We start from the raw sequence: 24,604 nt of genomic DNA on the forward strand, positions 1-24,604 counted from the left end.
CACAATCTCCCATCCATACCCCCATCCAGTCCTCAGAGAGGGTAAGGCCTCCCATGGGGAGTCTACAAAGTCTGGCTTAATCAAGTTGAGGCAGGACCAAGCCCCTTCCCCCTGTATTAAAGCTGAGCAAGGTATCCCTACATAGGGCATGGGCTCCAAAATGCCATTTCAAGCACTAGGCATGAATCCTGGTCCCACTGCCAGTGGCCCCACAAACTGCCCAACCCACATTCAGAGTGCTTAGTTCAGTCCTATGCAGGTTCCCCAGCTGTCAGTCAGGGGGCTTCCACTAGCTCATGTCAGCTGTTTCTGTAGGTGTCCCCATTATGGTCTATGACCCCTTTGCTCGTATTATCACTCTTCCCTCTCTTTGAGTGGACTCTGGGAGCTTGGCTTTGTGCTTAGCTGTGGATCTCTGAATCTGCTTCCATCAGTTAACTAGATGAAGGTTTGGTTCTATGATGACAATTAGGGTAGTCATCAATCTAATTACTGGGGAAGGCCAGTTTAGGTACCCTCTCCACTGTTGCTAGGAGTCTTAGCTGGGGTCATTCTTATGGATTCCTTGGAGCTTCCTAGAACCAGATTTCTCCCTAAACCCATATGGCTCCCTCTATCTGGATATCTTCCTTGCTCTCTCTCTCTCTGTTCCTCCCGCAACTCAACCATTCTATTCCTTTATGTTCTCATCCCCGCCTCCCCTTCACCTCTCGCTCCCCCAGGCTTGCAAGTTTACTTGCAAGATTATACGTCTTGCAAGTTTCTCTGAATTGCCTCTTTCATTTTGCCTTTAGATAAAGGAGAATTCATTCAAGAATATAGCCAGCAAAATAAACATTCAGATCAGTGACAGAAGTATTTATTTACCTTGCATTCACAAGAACCTGAGGTCAATCCCCAGAACCACAAAACAAAACATGATCCTATCTATTTCCCCTTCCCAGGGGCATTCATGCATATCTCTCTTCTTGCGGTCCTCCTTGTTACCTAGTGTCTCAGGGGTTGTAGATTGTAGCCTGGTTATTCTTTTCTTTACATCTAATATCCACTTAGTGAGTACCTACTGTGTTTGTCTTTCTAGATCTGACTTACCTCGCTCAATATGTTTCTTTCCTAGTTCCATCCATTCACCTTCAACATTCTTAGCCATCAGGGAAATGCAAATCAAAAAGACTGTGAGATACCATCTCACACCTCTCAGAATGGCTAAGATCAAAAACCCTGATGACAGCTTATGCTGGAGAGGATGTAAAGTATAAACTTGTGCAGCCTCTCTGGAATTCAGAATGGCAGTTTCTCAGAAAATTGGGAATCAGTCTCAAGACTCAGCAATACCACTCTTGGGTATATACCCAAAGTGTGTACATCATACCACAAGGACTTTTGCTCAACTATGTTTATAGTAGCATTATTAGTAGTAGCCAGAACCTGGAAACAACCTAGATGCCCTCAACCAAAGAGTGGATAAAGAAAATGTGGTACATTTACACACTCAGCAGTAAAAAAATCATGACATCTCGAAATTTGCAGGCAAAGGAACAATAATAAAATTTTAAAAATAAAACTCCCTCAGGTGATATTAATGTCCATTCAGGACTGAAAGTGGTTTCCCTTTGTAGCTTTCCTCAAACTTTCTTTACAATAAGAATCCCAGAAACAGTTACTAAATGTAGCAGTCCCATGACCACATGTAACAAATTGAACTCAATGCGCAAGAGTCTGGAGGATTATACGTCTTGCAAATTTCTCTGGATTGCCTCTTTCATTTTGCCTTTAGATAAAGGAGAATTCATTCAAGAATATAGCCAGCAAAATAAACATTCAGATTAGTGACAGAAGTATTTATTTACGTTGCATTCACAAGGACCTGAGGTCAATCCCCAGAACCACAAAACAAAACATGAACTGGTCAGTTTATGAGTCATTCTCTATTGACTATACAATAATGCACGTGTGCAGAATACTTCTCATCCTGATCCTAAAGTCTTCTCTTTAGTTCCTTTGGAGAATATTGTCTTTGCTTTATTCCATGCTTATGCACAAGACAAATTTTTGAAATGTTTTTAAATGTATCCTTTCATAATTTCAGACAATCAACTTGATCATATTCATCTTGTTCCCTTCATCTCCCATCTGCTCCCTACCCATCCAACACCATGGGTTCTCTCTCTCTCTCTCTCTCTCTCTCTCTCTCTGTCTGTCTCCCACCGAGTTCATTGTGTGGTGGAAGAATATTAATATGCCCGGGGGTGGGAGCTGTGCTGAAGTGTGGATGATGTTTCAGCTGTCACATCATTCAAAAAAACCCAATACTGGCTCTTCTTATCCTGTTAGCAATCAAATCCTGATACCTCCTTAGCTATGGAGCAAGTGGCTCTTCATGCCCACCTCTCATAGGAGAGGGATTTTTTTAAACTATTTTTTTTGGTCTTTCATCAAAGGAAAACTTCGACCTCCTCTTCTTGTCTTATTCCACCTGCATTTTCATAGGGCATAATCACATTGCTCTGTAAAGCATGTCTGGAAGTCCTGTCTGTGAGAAAGCCTGCAAATCTTTGCGTTCCTTTTCAATTCTGCACGATGTTCTGTGCTACAGATAAGTAATAGTTCATTTGTCCCCCAGTGATGGGCTCTTACTCAGGCCACTTCTTGATTTCCTGTGTGAGTCTGAGCTGCAGACCCCACAGTGACATGGGGTTGAGGTCCATGTGCTTTGGTGTCTACACCACAGATCCAGTCTGGAAAAGGGAGATAAGGGAGACACAAATTGCTCCCGGTGCTCAGCAGGCCTCATCATTGGCTGTAGCTGAGGCCAATGACAGCTCAGAGACGGAGAAGCTGAAAGTATCTAGACCTACAGGTCAGGGCAGGATTCTGGCTGCTCCCAAGCCCCCCCCCCCCCCAAGAACAGGTGCAGTTTCAGGATCCAGAGCTGGTAGAGGTTGTCAGCCCCATGCTAATGTCAGTTCCCTAGGGCAAGGATGTCACCTTTGTGTCTTCAGGGTCTAGTCCCCAGATAGCAGCATCTTGGGTATCTCTAGACAAATTTCAGTCCTAGTACCACCAGCATCCAGCTGTGGGAAGAGATGTTCAGAGGTAGGAGGTGGAAACACAGCTGTGCCCAAAGAAGGAGAGAGAGCAGAAGTCTCCAGAAGGCTCGCCTGGCTCACTGGCTGGAGTCTCCAGGTTAGGGGAGGATACATTACCATTCAGGACAACAGTATTCCTCCACTGGGTGGCTTGACTAGAACTGGAACACTCCAATGCGCTGGGGAAGCTTTCCTAGGGCCCATGAGAGGCCTTGCTGGTCTGAACAACTGTGACTTAACACAGGCAGTCCCAGTCCTAGGAGAGGGACCTGTGGCCACATTGTGGTACCACTGGAGCATCTCTGGTTGCTCTTTGATTTTCACACTCTTGGGTTCTGAAACCACACGCAGACTCGTGGATCTAGAATCTGGACCAGTTTAGCCACTTCTGTGATCAGGATATCGTTCTTTTCAAAGGCCTGAATACGAACCTGGTATTGGTGTTTGTCAAACTTGGTCCTCATCTCATCTCCAGGAGTTGTGACAGAAGCCATGACTGCAGCTGATCAAGCGCCTCACTAGAATCAAATTGATTCGTGGCCTGCCACTTTTTAAAGTAGCATTTTCTTGCAGAAATGGCTTTAAAACTTGAAGGGCCCAGCTGTGGTCATGCACAGTATATCTTCAGCATTTAGGAAGCTGAGGCAGGAAGATCATGAATTAGGACAAGCTTAGGCCACATTTGAAGCCAGCCTGAGCTACAGAGATCTTATCTCAAAATAATCAAAGGAATAGCCTGGATATAGTAGAGCATGCCCTCAATCCTACTACTTGGGTGACTGAGGCAGGAGAACAGTTGTGGTTTCCAGGCCAGCCTTGGCCATAGAGCAAGACCTTATCCAAAATCAGAAATAAAATAACTGACCCTTCCCTGACCAAAAAAAAAAAAAACCTCACAAAGGAACAATGACAAGGTGCTCTTCTTCTGAGGAGGGATTCTTGTCTTCTCTTGGGCTACTCACGTTTCTTCATACAGTTCTGAGAGAAGTTTATAAATTTGACTTGGATGAGTGAATTCTGCAACTGACTCCTTAGCTCAGGTGTTCAGAGAGCCCATGTCAGAGGACTAGAAAGAACCAGTTTTTCTTGATTTGCTCATCTTGCACTTGGGATAAAAAGCTTTGTAAGTAGAAAATTATTTCCTTATTAATTGTAAGAAGGCAAATAGGTACAAGGAGGGGTTTGAGGTACATTAGTGTGGAATGCAGACTAGAAAGTAGTTTGTGAGCCGTCGTAGCGCAGAAGTGAAACTTCCCTGAAGAAAATGGACCCTTAATTTCAACTTGCCCTCTTTCTCTTTTTAATTGTCCCTTTAGTTTTTGATAATATAATTACATCATTTCTCCCTTCTCCCTTCAAAACCTGCTCTATACCCTTCTTTTCTCCCTTTCAAATTCACAGCCTCTTTTTATTAATCGTTGATATAAACACACACACACACACATACATACACACACATATATATTCCTAAATACATAAATACAACCCGCTCTGTCTGTATAATGTTTCTTTTTGTATGTATGTTTTCAAGGATGACCATTTGGCACTGGAAAACCAGCTGGTGTGCTCTTCCTGGGGAAGCCTATTCCTCACTTCCAACATTCCTTATTTGCCTGTAGTTCTTTGTGTAAGGTTGAGAGATCTCATGAGCTCTGGATGTCATTATATTTCTTAATTAACAACTGCATGTTTTTTTATGAATACTTAAATATTCTTTATGATTATTTTAGAAATGAGACCTGTGAGATGTAAAATCTAAAAGAAGAAACATATAAAGTAATCAGTGTCTGGAAAAAAAATATCCATTTTCAAAATGTCACAGTATGGCTTACAATCAATTATACAATTGTAAGACATTAATTTGTTATTTACTATATATTCTATAATAACATAGCTACCAATAAAAATAAAATGAATCTGTTGAAGGTTGTATGTAGCATGATTTCTAAGTGGTCTTAATAATTAAAAACCCAGAGTCAGATATTAGGGGATGAAAGCTGGAAGATCAGAGAAGCAGAGCAGCCAGCCACTAATTCTTACCTCTATGAAATCCTCAGACCAAATAGGGTATCCTGTCTCTACAAGTCCTCAGACTGAGCTCCTGTCTCCTCCAGCCTTATATTCCTCTCTCCACCCAGCCATATCCCTTCCCTTCTCTACTTTCCTAGTCTTGGGATTAAAGGTGTGTGACTCCCAAGTACTGGGATTAAAGGTGTGAGCCACCACCACCTAGATATGTTTCTCTTTGAGGCTGGATCAGTCAAGTGTAGCCCAGGGTGGCCTTGAGCTCACAGAGCTCCGTCTGCCTCTGTCTCCTGAGTGCTAAGGTTAAAGGTGTATGCCACCACTGCCTGGCCTCTATGGCTAACTAGTGTGGCTAGCTCCACACTCTGATCTTCAGGCAAGCTTTATTTGTTGCAGCACAAACAAAATATCACACAGTTGCCATCTAACTGAAAAGCAATACCGATAAATAATTACCATAATTGAAAAATTCAACTTTTTCTCTCATGGTAAAACAGTAAGACCATAGTTAATATGAAATAATAATTTCTTGTCTGCTTAGCCATGGCCATTCTTTTCCTGGTTAGAGGTATATGGAAGTCACTCAGCTAATATCTGGTTTATAATAAATGAAAAATAAGTATTTTCTGGATTGACTATTGTAGTGGTCAGCTAGGCATGATGGCACACACATGTAATGCCAGCGCTTGGAAAGTGGAGGCGACAGAATCAGAAGTTCAAAGCTAGTTTTGGCTACATAGTGAATTCGAGACCAGATGGACTGAGCTACATAGGACTCTGTTTCAAGAAATTCAAAACCCAAGCCAGGTAGTGGTGGCACATGCCTTTAATCCTAGCACTCAGGAGGTAGAGATAGGTGGATCTCTGTGAGTTCAAGGCCAGCTTGGTCTATAAGAGCTAGCTAGTTCCAGGACAGCTAGAGCTGTTACACAGAGGAACCCTGTCTCAACTGCCCTGTGCCAAAAGCCAGGCAGTGGTGGTGTATGCCTTTAGTCCTAGCACTTGGGAGGCAGAGACAGGCAGAGCTCTGTAAATTCAAGGCCAGCCTGGTCTACAGAGCAAGTTTCAGGTTAGGCTCCAATCCCAGAATATAAGAGACAACAGAAGGATATCTTTGAAAATTTCTGAACTGTCTAGTATACATATCGAGTTACAGATCAGCCAGGACTACATACTGAGACCCTATCTCAAATAAATAAATAAATAAATAACCAAAACCAAACCAAAATCAAACCAAAACCCAGTGATCTCTTGTGTGATATTTCGATTCTGTTCTGACAAGTAAAGCTTGCTTGGAGTCAGAGGATGGAGCTAGCCATAGCTGGCCTAAATTAACCATAGGGCTTTGGAGCACTGTAGACAGAGTCAAGACAGGAAGTAATAAGGAGGGTAGAAAGATGATCTCAGCCTTTCGGATGGAGGAACAGTAGAGAAAAGAGGTGACTGGTGACTGGTCCCTGCCGCTCTGATCTTTCAGGTCTTACCCTAATATCTGACTCCCGATCTTTTGATAAAGATTAATTAGATTAACGCTTCAGTGATCACATCTCAATCTCAAAGTCAAACGGGCATTAAATAAGAATTCCGTATGGAATATTTTAGTTTTGGTTGTGAGCCTAGACTTTAATGACTGAGTCATCTCTCCAGCCCCTATATGGATTATTTTAATGTAATTTTTAACAAGGCTTCACTCTAAGTCTCTGACAAGTTTAAATTTTGAATTACTTAATGAGATAAGTAGAGATTTCAATAGACCCAAAGACAGTGCTTTTTCTCTCTTGCCCAGGCTCAACTCTCAGAACTTCATTCCTTATACTTTCCAACTTCTTCTCCACTATTGTATATAAGTAGAAGTTGTTAGACTGTTCAAAATATTAAATTATTCCAGTAAGAAGTAGAATATGAAATTTGCGTGTGGGGTCTGGCCTGTCATCCCAATATTTGAGAGCCTGAATCCAATCTAGACTAAATAGTGAATTCCGGTCTAGCCAGAGCTACATACAGTAGAAGACTTTTATCTTTAAAACATTCAAAAGGAGGAAAAGAGGATCTGAGCTGGACTGTGTATTCAGGGGTAGGCCACATGTGTGAGGCCTTGAATTTCATCCACAACACTGTCAGAAATGTTTAAAAAGAGAGATTATTTTTTAGAAATACATGTGTTTATTAATAATCAAAGTTTATTACAACTAGGCAGAACTCAGGTCACTATGACATACTCATGATTCAAATTCAAAGTAGGGGTTTTATTTTCTTTTTTTTCCATTTTTAATTCATTTTACATACAAAACACAGTTCCACTAGCTCCCCTCCTATCCCTCCCCACACTCACCCCTACAACTCCCATCAACTCCTCAGAGAGGCTAAGGCCTCCCATGGGGAGTCAACAATGCCTGACATAGTAGGTTGAGGCAGGACCAAACCCCTCCCTACTGTATCAAGGCTGAACAATGTATCTCACCATAGGGAATGGATTCCAAAAAGCTGGTTCATGCACCAGGGATAAATCTTGGTTCCACTGCCAAGCAAAAAACTACCAAAGAACAAAAAAGAAGAATCTTGTCATGGGAGCTGTAGTGTGGCGGTTGAGTCACCCAGTTTACCCTTCAGGTCATTCATCTTTCCTTGCAAGTGTTCATTGCAGAGTCATTGGTCTGGCTCGAGGCCTCTGGTTTTTTCTATGCCACCAGTAATGGGCTCTCAGTGGGACTCCTCTTAGATATCCTGTTGTTGTCCTGTGTCATGGAAATCTTTTGTTTTGGTTCCGTAGGTTTGTCCCCTTCACATACTCCAACAATTCATAGGCTTGGTGGGTGTTGGCGTGGGCCAGCTCGTAGCCCTGGTTCTGGGCTTGGGTGGTCTCTGGGTTGGTTAGCTGGCTACCTTTCCCTCATCATCACTGCCCAGGCCCGCTTTCCATCACTGCTTTGGATAGCTTATCCAACACAGCCTACAGCAAGGAGCAGGGCCAATTCTACTCTTGGGCCCTCGGGGTCTGCTCCTCTGAATCCCCAGTCACAGGGTAAACTCTAGTGTGCTGCCCAGGTGAAGTGTACACCTATGGTGAGTGTGGGGGCCAGCTCTTCCCTGAGGGGTAGGGCCAGCTCACCTGCTGCAGTATCCAGTCAGGGACAGAGCCAGCCATTCCAGAGCCAGTGAAGAACAGGGCCAGCTCAGCACAGCATGGTTCCAATGACCTTCGTACTAACACAGGCCATGGACATCACCACTGTCCCAGCTGCTGTAGGGCCATGGACCTAGACATGGCCTGTGGTGGCAGAATGGCTGTGAATACCACCGCAGCCCTGGTGTGCTCGTGGTCAGCAATTCTGATTAGGATAGCCCTGGCAGCATGGCCCCCAGGCACCAACATGGTCCCAGGTGGATCAGACCCCAGGCATCTGCAGAGCCCTTGGTGCCCTTGGTGCCAACTGGAGCCATGGACACCACTCCAGACCCCAGTTTCCACAGGGCCACAGACATACATACTGCCCTAGGCAGAGGCCCAAACATGACTCTTGGCACAGTCCTGGTATGGATGATATCATGACCCCAGGAGACAGCCCTGACAACTGGATTCGACCTAGCCCCAGAGGAAACAGAACCCTCGGACACCAACATGGCTACACTTAGCAGCCCAGATACCTGGTTATCTTCATGGCCTCTAGAAGCAACATGGGCCAGGGACATCAACACAGACCCTGGCCGTGACAGGACCGCGGACTCATGTGGTCCTGGGCAGCAGCCCAGGCCAGGTTACCACCATGGCCCCATGTGGCTGTGTAAGCCATTCAAATTGGCATGGATTCGTGGACATGTGGGCCTTGGACACCAATGTGGACCTAGGTGGCAGCCCACACCTCAGGCCCCTGCACATCTTCAGCAACACCAGGAGCCACAGATAGCAGCACAGGCCCCATCTGTTGCTCAGGTCACAGAACATGCCTCAGCCCTTGGTCATAGCACAGACCCAGACATCTTGGAGTTGGGTGGCCAGTTGGCCATTCATGTCAGCCCATTCCTCACACGTTCACCTCTCCTGATCCACCACAAACCATTCTGCCTGTCCTGTTGTTCTACCTCCCTAACCTGTACTCTCTCACCACAATGATGCCCTATGTCATGCTCTTACTCCCTGCCACAGCCACAGGGAATGGCCTGGAGTTGTGGCCTTTCCATTCTCCTGTTCCTGGGCCTAGAAACCTTGGGCAATGCTTGGTATGATGGTACCTGATTGCTTGGTGCCACCTGTGTTTGCCACCAATTCAGCCTTGGGTAGAGCCGCTGACTCCTTGTTGATTGTGACTCCCCCCCCCCCGCCATACTAAAAAGCATGGGAGGGCACCATCTGTGTCCTCCACCCCAAAAATCAGGATTTCAGGGGTAGTCTGGACTACATGAGATCCTTTATCCTAAAAAATTATTAATCAATTAATTAATAAGTGACAAACCACATCAAACAAAACTAAAACAGAACCCCGAAAAGCAAAGAGTTTTTGAATCGTTTATTATGTAGCAGTTGGAAAGTGGTACTGTAAATTCTAGAATCCCCTCCTCTATTTAAATGGGTCTTTTCTATTTCTACAAAACACATCTGATCATACTCGTTTGTTAATGCCTTTGTTGTTGCTAAGTATTAGACATACTTTTCTTTGAAGGTATCCTTAATTTTTCCACGAGCAAGAGCTTTGTTATATTCTTCTGTTACTCTTTGTATCTCTTAAGTATGCCAATGCTAGCTTTAAAGAATTCTGTTTGAGGGACTAGAAAAATGGCTGAAATATTAAGACCTTTTTCTCTGTTATTGTGAAGATGAGAGTTCAGTTGCAATAACCAACATGACATAACAACCCAGGGGTCTCGGGAAATGCCTGTATCTCTAACTCTCGAAAGGGTAGAGATGGAGGGTAGCTGGAGTTTTCTTGCTTTGCTTCCAGCCTAACTGAGTAAACGGGAGCCCAAGGTTCAGGGGGAAGCCCTGACTCAAAAGAATAAGGGGCAGATGCTGGAGGAGGACACTCAATGCTGTGTTCTAGTTTCTGCAAAAGCACACAGGCATGTGTACTCTTCATACACATATGGACATATGCACACACACAAACGAATAAATAAATTAATTAAAATTCGATTTAGTGTATTTCTGTAGTTTAATACAGAAAAATAGACAAATGAAAGTTAATCTAAACTAAACTTGTACAAGTAGGTTGTTGACTTTTTGTCTTTTTCTGTTTTATAATTATTTAACTCAGAAGTCTATGTTTTCCTTTGATACGAATGCATATTTTCACTTCTGTTTTTAAAGACACAGTTTCGTGTAAGGCAGGCTGGCCTCAAACTTTCTGTGCCATCCATGATGACCTTGAGATTTGGATCTTCCATTCCCTCCTTCACCAGACCTGGGACTATAGACACGCACTACTTCTGGAATTAAACCCAGGGCATCTTGATGTAAGACCTTCAAACTGAGTCACATTTTCCACCCCCATTGTCCTTTCTTCTGAAACAGTGTCTCATAATTTAGCCAGGGTTGGCCATGAAGTTTGGGTTCTCCTGCTTCAAGCATCCCAGACACTGAGATGAAAAAACTATGTCACTATATTCACCTTTGTGCCACACGTCAAAAAATGTTGTCTTACTCTGGATATGTTCAATTTGTTTTGATTTTTATGGATTGTGGTTGTTTAAATGTAATTGGCCCCCATAAGCACATAGGGAGTGGCACTATTAGGAGGTATGGCCCTTTGGTGGAAGTGTGTCTTTGTGGAGGCAGACTTTGCGGTCTCATATGTGCTCAAGATACCATCCAGTGTCTGAGACCATTTCCTGTTGCCTGCAAGATGTAGGACTCTGAGATACTTCTACAGTACCATGTCGGTCTGCATGCCACCATGTCCCACCATGATGATAACAGACTGAACCCTGAACTATAAGCGATCCACCCAATTAAATATTTTCCTTTACAGAGTTGCCATGGTTATGGTATCTTTTTGCAGCAACAGAAACCCTAACTAAGGCATGCATATAAACTTTTCATCATATCTCATTAAACATACTGTATAAAAGACTTGCATATAGCACATAGACTGTATTTCCCATAGTGTTCTAGTTGTGGAGTTAATAAAAACCTGGGCCCAAATTTCTAGCATTTGCTTTGATGCATAGTCTTAAACAAAATACTCTTTCTCACCATGTGTGATTGTTTTATATATATATACATATATACATATATGTATATATGCATATATATGCATATATATACAGAGAGAGAGAGAGAAAGAGAGAGAGAGAGAGAGGAGAGAGAGAGAGAGAGAGAGAGAGAGAGAGAGAGAGAGAGAGAGAGAGAGCCTGAGCCTAAAACTCTGTTATCAAAGCTAGTCTTGAAATTCAGCACACCCCTGGATCAGCCTCTCAGGTTTTGTTGTTGTTTTGTTTTGTTTTTTGTTTTTTATTAATTTGTGTGTTCTCTCTCTGCCGTTTGATTAGTTTGGCTAGGGGTTTGTCAATCTTGTTGATTTTCTCCAAGAACCAGCTTTTTGTTTCATTGATTCTTTGGATTGTTTTCTGTGTTTCTATTTTGTTGATTTCTGCCCTCAGTTTGATAATTTCCAGTCTTCTACTCCTCCTAGGTGAGTCTGCTTCTTTCTTTTCTAAAGCTTTCAGGTGTGCTGTTAAGTCTCCAATGTGTGCTTTCTCCGTTTTTTTTTTTTTAAAGTGGGCACTTAGTGCTATGAATTTTCCTCTTAGCACTGCTTTCATAGTGTCCCATAAGTTTGAGTATGTTGTGTCTTTATTTTCATTAAATTCAAGAAAGACTTTAATTTCTTTCTTTATTTCTTCCTTGACCCAGGTGTGGTTCAGTAGTTGACTGTTCAGTTTCCATGAGTTTGTAGGCTTTCTGGGGGTAGCATTGTTGTTGAATTCTAATTTTAATCCATGGTGATCCGATAAGATGCAGGTGGTTACTAATATGTTTTTGTAACTGTGGAAGTTTGCTTTGTTACCGAGTATGTGGTCAATTTTCGAAAAGGTTCCATGAGCCGCAGAGAAGAAGGTATATTCTTTCCTGTTTGGGTGGAACGTTCTATAGATGTCTGTTAAGTCCATTTGCTTCATTACCTCTATTAAGTCTCTTAATTCTCTGTTAGGTTTCTGTCGAATTGACCTGTCGATTGGTGAAAGAGGAGTGTTGAAGTCTCCCACTATCAGTGTGTTTGGTTTGATGGCTGTCTTGAGTTCTAGTAATGTTTCTTTTATATAAGTGGGTGCTTTTGTATTAGGGGCATAGATATTCAGGATTGAGACTTCATTCTGATAGATTTTTCCTGTAATGAGTATAAAGTGTCCCTTTCCATCTCTTCTGATTGATTTTAGTTTGAAGTCAACTTTGTTAGAAATTAGTATGGCCACACCGGCTTGTTTCTTAGGTCCATTTGCTTGATAAACCTTTTCCCAACCCTTTACTCTGAGTAGATGTCTGTCTTTGTGGTTTAGGTGTGTTTCTTGTAAACAGCAGAATGTTGGATCCTGTTTTCGTATCCAATCTCTTAGCCCGTGCCTTTTTATAGGTGAATTGAGTCCATTGATATTAAGTGATATTAATGACCAGTGGATGTTAACTCCGGTTGTCATTTTTTATTTGGTAGTAGAGATTGTGTGTTTCCTTTCTTTGCGATGTGCTGGTGAAGGGTCGCTAGATGTCTGAGTTATTTTGGGCAATGCTGGACTCCTTTGTTTGTGAATTTCCTTCTATTACCGGGTTTCTCTGTGTAACAGCTCTGGCTGTCCAGGAACTTGCTCTGTAGACCAGGCTTCTCTTGAACTCACAGAGATCAGCCTGCCTCTGCTTCCTGAGAGCTGGGATTAAAGCTGTGTGCAACCACCACCTGGCCAGCCTCTCAGTTTTGGAAATTATAGACCTGGCATTCTCTCTGAATGCCAAACTTTATTTTTAAAAATAGGCATGCTTGCTGAGTGTTGGTGGCAAACACCTTTAATCTCAGCACTTGGGAGGCAGAGGCAGGCAGATCTCTGTGAGTTCAAGGCCAGCCTGGTCTACAGAGCGACTTCTAGGACAGGCTCCAAAGCTACACAGAGAAACCCTGTCTTGAAAAACAAACAAACAAAAAAACAAACAAAAAAATCAAGGCTTCTTGCCTGAAATGCATAGAGCTTTTGCTTAGCATCCATAAAACCCTGGGTTCTATATTTTGAACCATAAAAATAATAATATCTGGGTTATTTTGATGGTTGCATTACATAAATCAAACATATTAATATGAATTATACATGAACTAGACATCCTCCAAATAAAATACTTGTTACAAATAGAGTCTCATGTTTAGATGTAAAAAAAAAATCTTGAGAGATTTTCTTTTTCAGTACTAACAGGAGAGTGCAGGTACTCATATAAACTTTATGGATGAACAGTTGTCTTCGTTAACATGGCATACAAACAACTCTGTGGGGAGAACACATGGAGTGGTTAGGAAAGAAAGGAAAATCTGTCTGGCCAGCTAGATGAGCCAAATTAACCCTAGAGGTCAATGAAGTGACAGATGTTGTGGGCAGATTGATCATGCTGCTCTACACTTCTAATGCCATCATTTGGTCAAAATGCTAAGAATAAGTGACTGTTGAGTGCCCAGTCCTAATTAGGACGTCTATAATGCCTCCTCCAAGGTGGAAGGAACATTGCAGAAGAGGATGCAGGAAGACTGTAAGAGCCAGAGAATGGGGAGAAGTACTGTGGAACCCTGTCTTGGGAGCATAACATATACAGATAGTGGCTGTGACGACCTGAACACAGCTTGAGAAGAAGGGGGACAACAGTGATAAGAAGGGGTAAGAGAAGGTGCTGGAGAATGAATATTGAAGGGCTCTCTAGCATAGCAAACTTGGTGCCAATGGGTTTTGCCCCCTTCCCCCTTTTCCCTATCTCTTGCTAAAAACAATTCAATTACATTCCTAATGCTAGCTCCAGCTCCTGAGTTCCATTCCCTCATTTTGTGACTGACTCATTCCTTAGCTAAAACACCAAGATCCATCAATCAAAATTCATTATTTGGCTAAGATGCCCAATCAGGACTTACCAATTGACCCTAGCACAGACTCCCCCTTCTCCTTAAAAACCCACTCCTGCAGTGATAGAGGTGGGTCATCTGTCTATTTGTTACTTTCATTGGTTAATAAAGAAACTGCCTTGGCCCTTTATTAGGACAGAAAATTAGGTAGGTGAAGTAGACAGAAACGAATTGTGGGAGAAAGAAAGCAGAGTCAGGGAGAAGTCTCAGGCAGACGCCATAGCTCTCCTCTCCGAGATGGACACAGGTTAAGATATTTCCTGGTAAGGCACCACCTCGTGGTGCTACACAGATTAGTAAATATGGGTTAAAGCAAGATGTGAGAATTAGCCAATAAGAGGCTGAAACTAATGGGCCAGGCAGTGTTTAAAAGAATACAGTTTCTGTGTAATTATTTCCGGTAAAGCTAGCCGGGTGGCGGGAAGTGGCCTGCCACTCCCATCTCTACAGAGTGGTGCCCAATTTGTGTGTTGTTATTTCGGGGCATAAGCTAGCCAGGTGGCCGGGAGCCAGATGACAGGAATGCAGCCCGCAGCTCCTTCTACACTGCAGAAACACCTTCTTGCTGCTGCTGCTTGCTATCTGTCTCTGCTTGATCCAGAGGGAACATCCTTCATTCCCATCCCCCGACAAAAATTTTAAAGAGACAAATACAACTTGATGGCACTATTTTAATTTCTCCATTGTCTTGTGAAGCAATGCTACTGGGCTGAGAGTCCAGTTTCTTCTCTACAGGCCTCACATGTTTTTGGCATTTAGCATCTCTGGGGATCCGTAAGGTAGAAAGAGAGATCCAATTCCCACAAGTTCTCTTCTGGCATCTGCACATATGCCGTGCCATTCACTCTTTCCTCCAACACACACAGACACACATACTAAATGGAGTAGAAAGGGAAATACATTGAAAACTACAAATACATTAAATAACTGCAAAAATAAGAAACACAAATGAAAGCAAAGTCTATGTTTAAATTTTTTTATGTGCATGGGTGTTCTGTTTGCATTTATATCTATGCACCATATGCATACCTGGTGTCTGATGAGGCCAGAAAAGGGTGTCAGATCCCTTGGAGCTGGAGTTGCAAAATGCTGTGAGCTACCATGTGGGTGCTTAGGCTGAAACTTGCATTCTCTGGAAGATCAGCAAATGCCCTTACCGCTGAGCCATCTCCACAGCACCATTGTTTTCTTTTGATATTTGATATTTTTGATAAGAGAAGTTAAATACTTTATCAAAGTTCTGGCTATAGTATTGCTGAGGCAGGTGAGTAGGAAAAGGTGCTTGCTCCAAACCTGACCATTAAAACAGACAAAGAAACACACACAGTTGAAATAAAACAACACACAGTCCAGAAACCATGTGGTAGGAGAGAACCAACTTCTACAATTTGGCCTCTGACCTCCACAAATTTGAGTGCACACATACTCACATGCATGCACATATACATGTGCATATACACATACTCACATGCATGCACATACATGCACACACATACACATGCACATACACACATACATACACACATACTCACACATGCACATACACACATTCATAACACATACTCATACACATGCCCATGTGCATAAACACATACTCATGCACATGCACATACACATACACATGTGCATACACACACATGCACATACACATGCATACACACATACGCACATGCACATGTGCATACACATATACTCATGCACATGCACATACACAACAAATAAATAAATGTAAAAAATGTAAAGTCTGGATACACAGCATATTTAACTAGTTAGAAACCTTGATTTCCAAGTCCACTCTCCTACAGGAGGTTGGAAGAGGGGAGCACGGTAAAAAGACACCTCTTTCAGAACACAGTCTGAGAATGGAGTCATGCGTGAATTCCGAGTGCTTGTGAGAAAATGCTAACAAAACAAGAGTCTTGTGACCTCAGTTTCTTGGAAACACAGACATGCTCTTGGAATATGTTGTCAAGCTCCTCCTATGGGTAAAGGATAGGAGTGAGTTCATTTCAGCTGCTATTGTTCAGGTGCCTCTAGGCACGTGTTTTGCTACATGTGCCTTGTCTTTGTGATGGTACACTTTACTCAGGTGACTCTTCTTAACTCTCAGAGTATAAATTGTCTGATGTCCTGAATAAAGCTGGCTATTGCATGAGACCTTTAGTCCTATTTTTAAGGCCTGCTCTCCCAGGTTCACATCACCAAGTAGAATGGTAAATAGCTGCCACCTTTATCTTTGAAGGCTTGCTCTGCTCATTCTTGGCCTTATAGTTTGGGCTATCTAAATATACAGAGACAAGATGTTAAAGAAAATTGAAATAACACCTTATCTCAACATACAATTGATTTTAGATTTTGGGTTCAGTGCATCATTTTCAAGTGACTTGATCCTTTACAGAGGCACCAACAAGAACAGATAGATACCAACGGATTCAATTTCCCCCTTTCCTTATAAAATTGTAAAAGGTGCACATAAAACAGGATAATAATAAACTTGTGTTCAACATGGAAATCAATGCAGTTTCTTCTTTAGTTTAGCTGTGTCTTTTGTTGCCTGTTCTTAACAGAAGTGAATTATTGTGAGACTAATGAAGAGGTCAATATACAATGTCAGTCACATGGAGATACTCAGTTATTCAACTAAAAGATCAAGCTTTTCAAGACCAGTTTTGGCAGAGGAAATCAGGCATTATCTTGGATTAAAGAGCAATTATCTCTGTTCCTTAAAACCTGAAAATCCAACTGGGACAGAGACAAGGGGAAAAATATAAAAGCTAGGGAAAGGGGCCTGAATTCTCTTAAAACATGCGTACAGAAAGCAAACATTAAGCCAGGCACTAAATACAGGTCAGTAATCTCAGAACTGGGAGACAGAGGCAGAAGGATTAAGATTTCAAGGTCAGCCAGGGTTACATAGGAGACCCTGGCTCAAACAAAACAATTGACACACTCTGTTGTGAGTGACTGCCCTCCTAACCAAGCAATCACCCTTTCGGGGTGTTCAGTTGCATCCCCTTGAAAAAGGATTTTCCAAGCTGGTTGGTTGATTGTTTATTCCCCTTATGCAGGGGTGAGGAGGGGAATGAATCCCTCATTCAAGTATCCAGCTACTCCCTACTTCCTGATGTAAGCAAGTCTGCCTTAATTACATGTGGCCCCAGGAAGGGGTTAAACTACAGAAACCAGGGAAGACTAGGATATGGGTGGTTCATCTGTGCAAATATGGGGAATCCCTCCTCCATGCTGGGTAAAGGCCTTTTCAGGTGTGGTCTGTTGGGGGAGGAGTACCCACATCCCTGTAAATAACCTGTTCTCTGTAAGGAAGCCCAGTAAACTCATCGATTCTTTAGAGTGAATTTTGGTCGAATCAGACTTTGTTGTTGGGATCTTAGAAAGACGGATACATGCTGCTAATGTCTACACTGGAAGTAATTTTTAACAACACTCATTCATATATATATATATATATATGTGTGTGTGTGTGTGTGTGTGTGTGTGTGTGTGTATTTTCGGGGTGTACTTTGATTTAGAGTTGATGATAGGAATTTAAATTTTGGTGTAGGAATATTTGCTGATTAAGGCAGATTGCACCAAGTAAAAGAAAACAATAACAATTAGTGGCCAGGGAGATGGCTCAGAAGGCGAAGTGCTAGCTGTGTACTTTGATGACCGATTTTGCACCTGAAATCCACATCAAAAACCTAGATGTGGTGTCCCACATCTGTAATTCCAGCACTTCTGTGAGGAGATGGGATGCGCGAACCGGGCACTTGAGTGAAGCTCCTGGACAGGCTAGCTTTAGCTATTCAGCCAGCTCAGCAGCAGAAGAGAGACCTTGTCTCAACACTGTAGAAGGCAAGAACTGACTCCCAAGAGTTAACCTCTGACCTCTACATGTGCTCTCACACTAATCCATACAAAATACATACAGTTTGAAAAGAGACAGAAAGCAGAATCCAGCGAATATAACTAATACATCCATGCTATTCTTTAAATATCCACGTACTTGCTTTGCTACCTCTGATTGATCCCAAATAAAGGGTGGTGTCCAGCCAATGACGATGAGGTTTTCTGAATACTGTACATGGCTTTAAAATGAAATATATATAATGAAAGTCAATTTTCCATTTAAATTTGTATAATATTTCATTTAAAGTAGTTTTTCAACTAAAAGAATTTTGAAATGCTTCAGAAACTTTACAAATGCCATAATTATTGGATAATTTGATGCTCAAATGAAATCTCTATGAGGAGGCAAATGGGAGTTATCCAAGAGCAAACAGTATACATTATAATCAATTATATCCTAAATAACAAAGTCTCTAGTGCACAAGAAGCTATTACAACTTCATAGGAATTCAGAATGTTGTACTTAATAAAGCAATTATAATCTGTCACCCCATCCTCCAGATAATCAGTCCTGTCCTAAAACTTACCTTATTAGAGTTCTTTGGTATAAATTGAACCTCTTGGAATACAACTAATAAATTTAAGTGTTACATTAATTTTATTTTGTGGGCATGTATCATGTTCCTAAATCCTAACATGTTCATGTTAATTTTGTAGAATGCAATTAAAATGAATAGTCTACAGTGGAAGAACACCAAAACATTATAGAATATTGCAATTATAAATTCAGGAAATGGTAATGATAAATTTACTAAAATAAACTGTGAAAATGAATATGGGAAAAAGGGACTGTAGTTTGCAAGATGTTAGATTATACATTATTGTGCAAAAGCTTACTTTTATATCATACCTTATGGGAGCTAATGATTTTCTTTATTCTGGTTTACTTAGAGGCACAAATCTAACTCAGTTTTCAGTGACTCTCTCTGGTCTATTGTGTGAACCTGGAGGGCACTGGTGACTAATTGAAGACATCAGTGCTAAGGTGAATTAGAGGAGAATTTTATTTCAAAGTACTGAACTGGCTAATGCTGTAGGGTGATCATGTGACTTTTGACCAGGAGATAAATATTTGGCATTGTTTATGTGAAGTGGTCAAGGGTTCATAAATGAAATTCACATAATTCCAAAACAAAAAACACCAAGATAGGCGCTACAGATATTTAAGCCATCCAGAGAAGAAAATGGAAAATGTGTCAAGTGATGATGAGTTTACCAACATGAGATGCTGAAGTCATGAAAGCCCAGGAACCTCAGTTCTAGGCATTAATAGGAAAGCAAGGCAGGGTTTAGAAGGGAGAAGCGGGAGGCAGGAAAATAGCTACTAATGTGCAGTGACATGGGACCAGCTAGGAGTTGATGCTGGTGGGGAGATCTGATAAGAAGGGTTGCATCAACAAAACCCTGGTTAAACACATCTTTACTGAATCACCCACACACCAGAACTTAGTGTAGTTGTTAGAAAGGACACAATCCATCTGCTGTGACATTCTGATGTTAAAATAGTACCCAGCCGTATAGCACATACCTGTAATCCAAGTGCTAGAGAGGCTGAAGCAGGAAGATCAGGAGGTCAAGCCAAGCTTCAGCTCTGTAAGCGTTAAAGGCATCCTGCATTACAGAACACACTGCTCTGGAAACCAAAATAAAATAAAAAAAAACTGGTCTTGGTGTTCCTGTCTGTACTCCCAGTACTTGGGAGGTGGATGTGGTAGGATCAGGTGTATCAGGCCAGCCTTGATAACCAACCACATAGTGAGTTCAAAGCCAACCTTGGGGTATGGGAGACCCTGTCTCAAACAAGAGAATTGGAGGAGAAGGGAGAGTGAGACTGGTAAGAGGCGGGCAAAAGTATATATCCTGTCATTTATATATAAAAAGAGGATACACATAATCTTTGGAATGGATACCCCAGAAGGCAGCAATAGCTAAGCATACCTCATGGCTATAATCTAGAATTCAGGAGCCTGTGCCAGGAGGATTGCTGTGAGTTTGAAATCACATTGAGTTACAGAGTGAATTCCATGATAGCCTGGGCTACATTGAGAGACCCTGTTTCAAAACTGCCCCAAATACAAATAAAATAAATTCCAACAAAAATGGTTGTCTCTGGAGAAGCAGAACTGTGAGGTAGTCTCTAATAGGGAGAAAGGTTGGAGTTCAGCATATCTTTTTGTACCACTTGCAGTCATTTTTACTATGTACTTGTCTCACTTCTGTTTTGATGCTGTGATAAAAGACCATGATCAAAAATGACTTATGGAAGAGTTTACTTGGGCTTATAGTACTGGGATGGATAATAATAATCACAGTGAGGAGGCATGGAATGAAAAGGCATGGCAGCGGGAAGAGAAAGCTAAGAGAGCATATATTCAACCAGAAGTTGAAAGGAGAGAGAGCAGATTGGAAGTGAGGTGAGATCATGCACTTTGAAAGCCCATCTCTAGCAACGTACTTCCTCCAGCAAAGCTTCACTTCCTGAATCCTCTCTAGCAGAGCCACCAAGTGAAAACCAAGTGTTCAAATTCCTGAGCCTGCAGGAGTCATTTCCCATTCAAATGACAGCAACAAAAAGCCAAGGCAGTTTCTTTATTAGCCAATGAGAGTCCTCCATCACAACACCATACACAAACTTTACAGAAAGCTGGTTTCTTTAGCTATGGAAGTGCACATGCATGGTGGAGCTCTGATGGCAAGTCGTGCGACTTGGTTTCTTCTTTATGCCATGCAGGCAGAGCCAGTGATGGAACCCCGTAATAGTGTTAGGTTGGGTGGGAAGAGTTTTCACCTGCTGAGCCATCTCAGTGAGGAATGATGTGAACAGTGTGAAGTCCTCTCAAAATATGAAGGATCATAATGTACACTCAGATGAAGGCTGCTGGATGAGATAGACAGTTATGGAAACATTGAGAAACCACAGAAAGACAAGTCTCCTCAGTAGTGTTGGCTTTGCTCTTTGCCTGGCCTACAGAGTGAGTTCCAGGCCAGAGGAAGCTAGAAACAAAACTCAAGTAAAAATCAAATAAACAAATGCAAAACAAAACAAGCCATGCAGAATTTTAGTTAAAAATCCCTCTTAGGTTTGTTTCTGCCACTTTTTAAATAAAAATGATCATTTCCAAGAAAAGAATCTTTAATCAAAATGTAAATGTAGGCATCCGGTCAAGGTAGCTTAGCATCTCTCTTCTATTACAGCTGAGTGCACAAAATTGACTTTAAACTGCTGTATCTCTGCTGACTATAATGAAATAGAATTACATCCTTTGTAGGTGAAATCTTGTAATTTCGTGTCATTCTGTTAAACGGCAGGTAAGAGTTATTGTTATCATTTCTGTTTCTCTGAATGGATATTATTCCTATCATCCAGTTACCTCTTCTGGGGTGAAAATGCACTCCCAGCTATTTCTGTTACTGTATCATCAACCCCTTAGTCACTATCAGTTTGGCACCACGGCCATCCTCTGCTTGTCTCCGAGCAGTTTTACTCCAAGGACCCTAATTTCTCAATAGTATCTTTTCTGTCACATTCTCTCTGAAAAGTCCATTATTTAGCCTTTCCCTAAGTATATATTAAATATATATTTATCTATTCATGCATATACACACACAATTGATCAGGTCACAAATGCACTCCATCAGATTCCAACTATCTAAAGTCTTTTTATTTGTAGTCTGGAGATTGAATTTAGAACCTCACAAATGCCAGGCAAGCATGGTACCATTAAGGTACACTTCCATCCATTTTTTAATTTTGGTTTTGACAGAAAGTCAAGCTAAACTGTCTTCTGGTTCAGCATCCTGGATGCTGTTATTATGAGCCACCACTCCAGTCTTGAATATATATATATATATATATATATATATATATATATATATATATATATATACGCACACACACACACACACACACACACACACACACACATCCCGTTATATAGACCAGGATGGCATCCAACTCAAGGTAATCCTTCTGCCTCAGCCTCCTGGATGATAACATGATAGTGTGAGTCATCATACTGAGTTTTGTACTTTGTATTTGAGTAAAACAATGTCTTTTCTGGACACATGTCTGTAATCCTAGCTCCAGAAGGTTGAGACAAGAGGATTAGCATAGGTTTGAGACTAGTCCAGGTTCCATAGGGACTTTTATGCCAATTAATTCTATAGAGTGAGACTCTTTCTGAAAAAGAAAATGGGATTTGATAAATGCTTTTGTGGGTAAAAACATTTACTGCAAATCATGGACACAGACTTTTGTGCACTGCTGCTGTGAAGGGTAACAACAGCAAGATTGACAGGGCTTTCTGGCTACCAGCCTACTTCCAAGTCCAATGAGAGGCCCTTCCTCAAGGGCATAAGGCAGAAAGCGATAAGGCAGGGCACACAACATCCTCCTCTGAAATATCTGCACACATATGCAGATATACCACACACGCATAAACACACACATACACACACATGCACACACACATATATACACACTACATAGGGAATGGGAACACACATATACTACATAGTACATGGATACATATAGATACAGCAAATAGGGCATGGACACATACACTATATAGGTCATGGGGACACACACACACACTATATACAGCATAGGCACATACACATCACATAGGCTATGGGTTCACACATACATACTATATAGGGCATGGACATACACACACAAACCACATAGTTCATTGGGACACACACACACACGTACCACATAGGGCGTGGTGACACACATCCACACACTACATAGGGCATGGACACACATACAGCACATAGGGCATGGACACACAAACCATGTAGTTTATGGGGGCACACACACTACATGGGGCATGGACACACATGTACACAGCACATATAGAGCATGGACACACACATACAGCATATAGGGCATAGGGCTATAAACATGCATACTATATAGGGCACAGACACACGTACACACACAGTACATAGGACATGGACACACACAGACAGACACACACCACTTAGGGCTTGAGGACACACACATTTTATAGGGCATGGACACACACACAGCACATAGGGCATGGACACACAAACACCATATAGGGCATGGGGGACACACACATACCACATAGGACATGGGGACACACACAGACACTAGATAGAGCATGGGGACATGCATTCATGCTACATAGGGAATGGACACACATCTAGCATATAGGTCTTGAACACACACACCACATAGGGCATGGTGACACACAAACACACACACACACATAAAACTGTGAAACACATAAAAATATACATATGACTTAAGGTGCAACTTGGGCAAATGGAATTATCTTTTATTGGGTATTTTGTGGCATTGTCAGTTGAACTTTTGGTAACCCCCACCAAGGAGAGTTCATGGAGTTAGATGAAAGCCATTGTAGGCGATCCACTTGGTTATGCTTGAGGGTGAAATTAAGCAGTGTTTGGCCCTGAAGGTGCTCTCAACCTCTTGATCACGGTTAAATCTTTGATGTGCTACCAAGGCCTAGAGCTGTCCCTAGGCATGATTTTATGATTATGCTGAAGCTGAACTTGCCCTTGGGGCCTTGAGTGGGCTAGGTCAAGTTATTATGGCTTACAGGTAGGAGCCTGTCTTTTCAACCGGATCTGAGTCGTGTTCCATGAAATCATGCTTGAAACCAAGATGCATTTTAACAGAAGAAGAATTGCTGGTATACTTTTCAATATGTAACTTTGGCAGTAAGGCATGAAACAAAGCAAACTTAGCAACTTCACTAAGTGGAAACATTCCAAAGGAAGGGTTTGGACATTAGCTTGATCAGAGTCAAGAAAGAAGAGAGGAGAGAGTAACAGTCATTTAGGTGAGGTTATTCTGTCACTTAAAATAAACCATGGAAATGACTTGGAAAATCATTGTTTCTGTTTAGGGCTCAAAGTAATTGACCCATTTTTAAAAGGGGTCTGCCAAAAAGACATAACTTACAGCATACTTAAACTAAAAAATAAATCTTTATTAGAACTTCTAAAATTTTGATAGATGCAGTGAATTTACTCTCAAAATATACCAAAGGTGTATAAAGATGTCCACACAATATATTACCACAGTTTTGATCTTTGGTGATATTTTTGTATATACTGTTCGTTTGTTTGTTTTGAGACTGGGTTTCTCTGTGCATCCCTGGCTGTCTTACTCTGTAGACCAGACTGGCCTCAGACTCGGAGATCTGCCTGCCTCTGCCACCCGAGTGCTGTGATTAAAGGTGTGTGCCACCATCACTTGGCTGAGACATAATATACGTCTGAAAATCATAGATTATTAATAATTAATCAGAAAAATTTTAATAAATCAGATTTTTTTTTAAAAAAGTCATGTGTGCCTGTTGCTCTCATTTGCAAAAGGGTTACCAGATATTTTATTACTGTAGCATGCAACCATCAACTGTTTTTTTTTTTCTTAACAAGAGACAGTTTCACAGATAGGTTTCATTTTTCAAAAAAGAGGAAGAAACACCATTCTGTGGCCCTATG

Source organism: Arvicola amphibius, chromosome X, assembly GCF_903992535.2.
Source record: "Arvicola amphibius chromosome X, mArvAmp1.2, whole genome shotgun sequence".
Lineage (NCBI taxonomy): Eukaryota > Metazoa > Chordata > Mammalia > Rodentia > Cricetidae > Arvicola > Arvicola amphibius.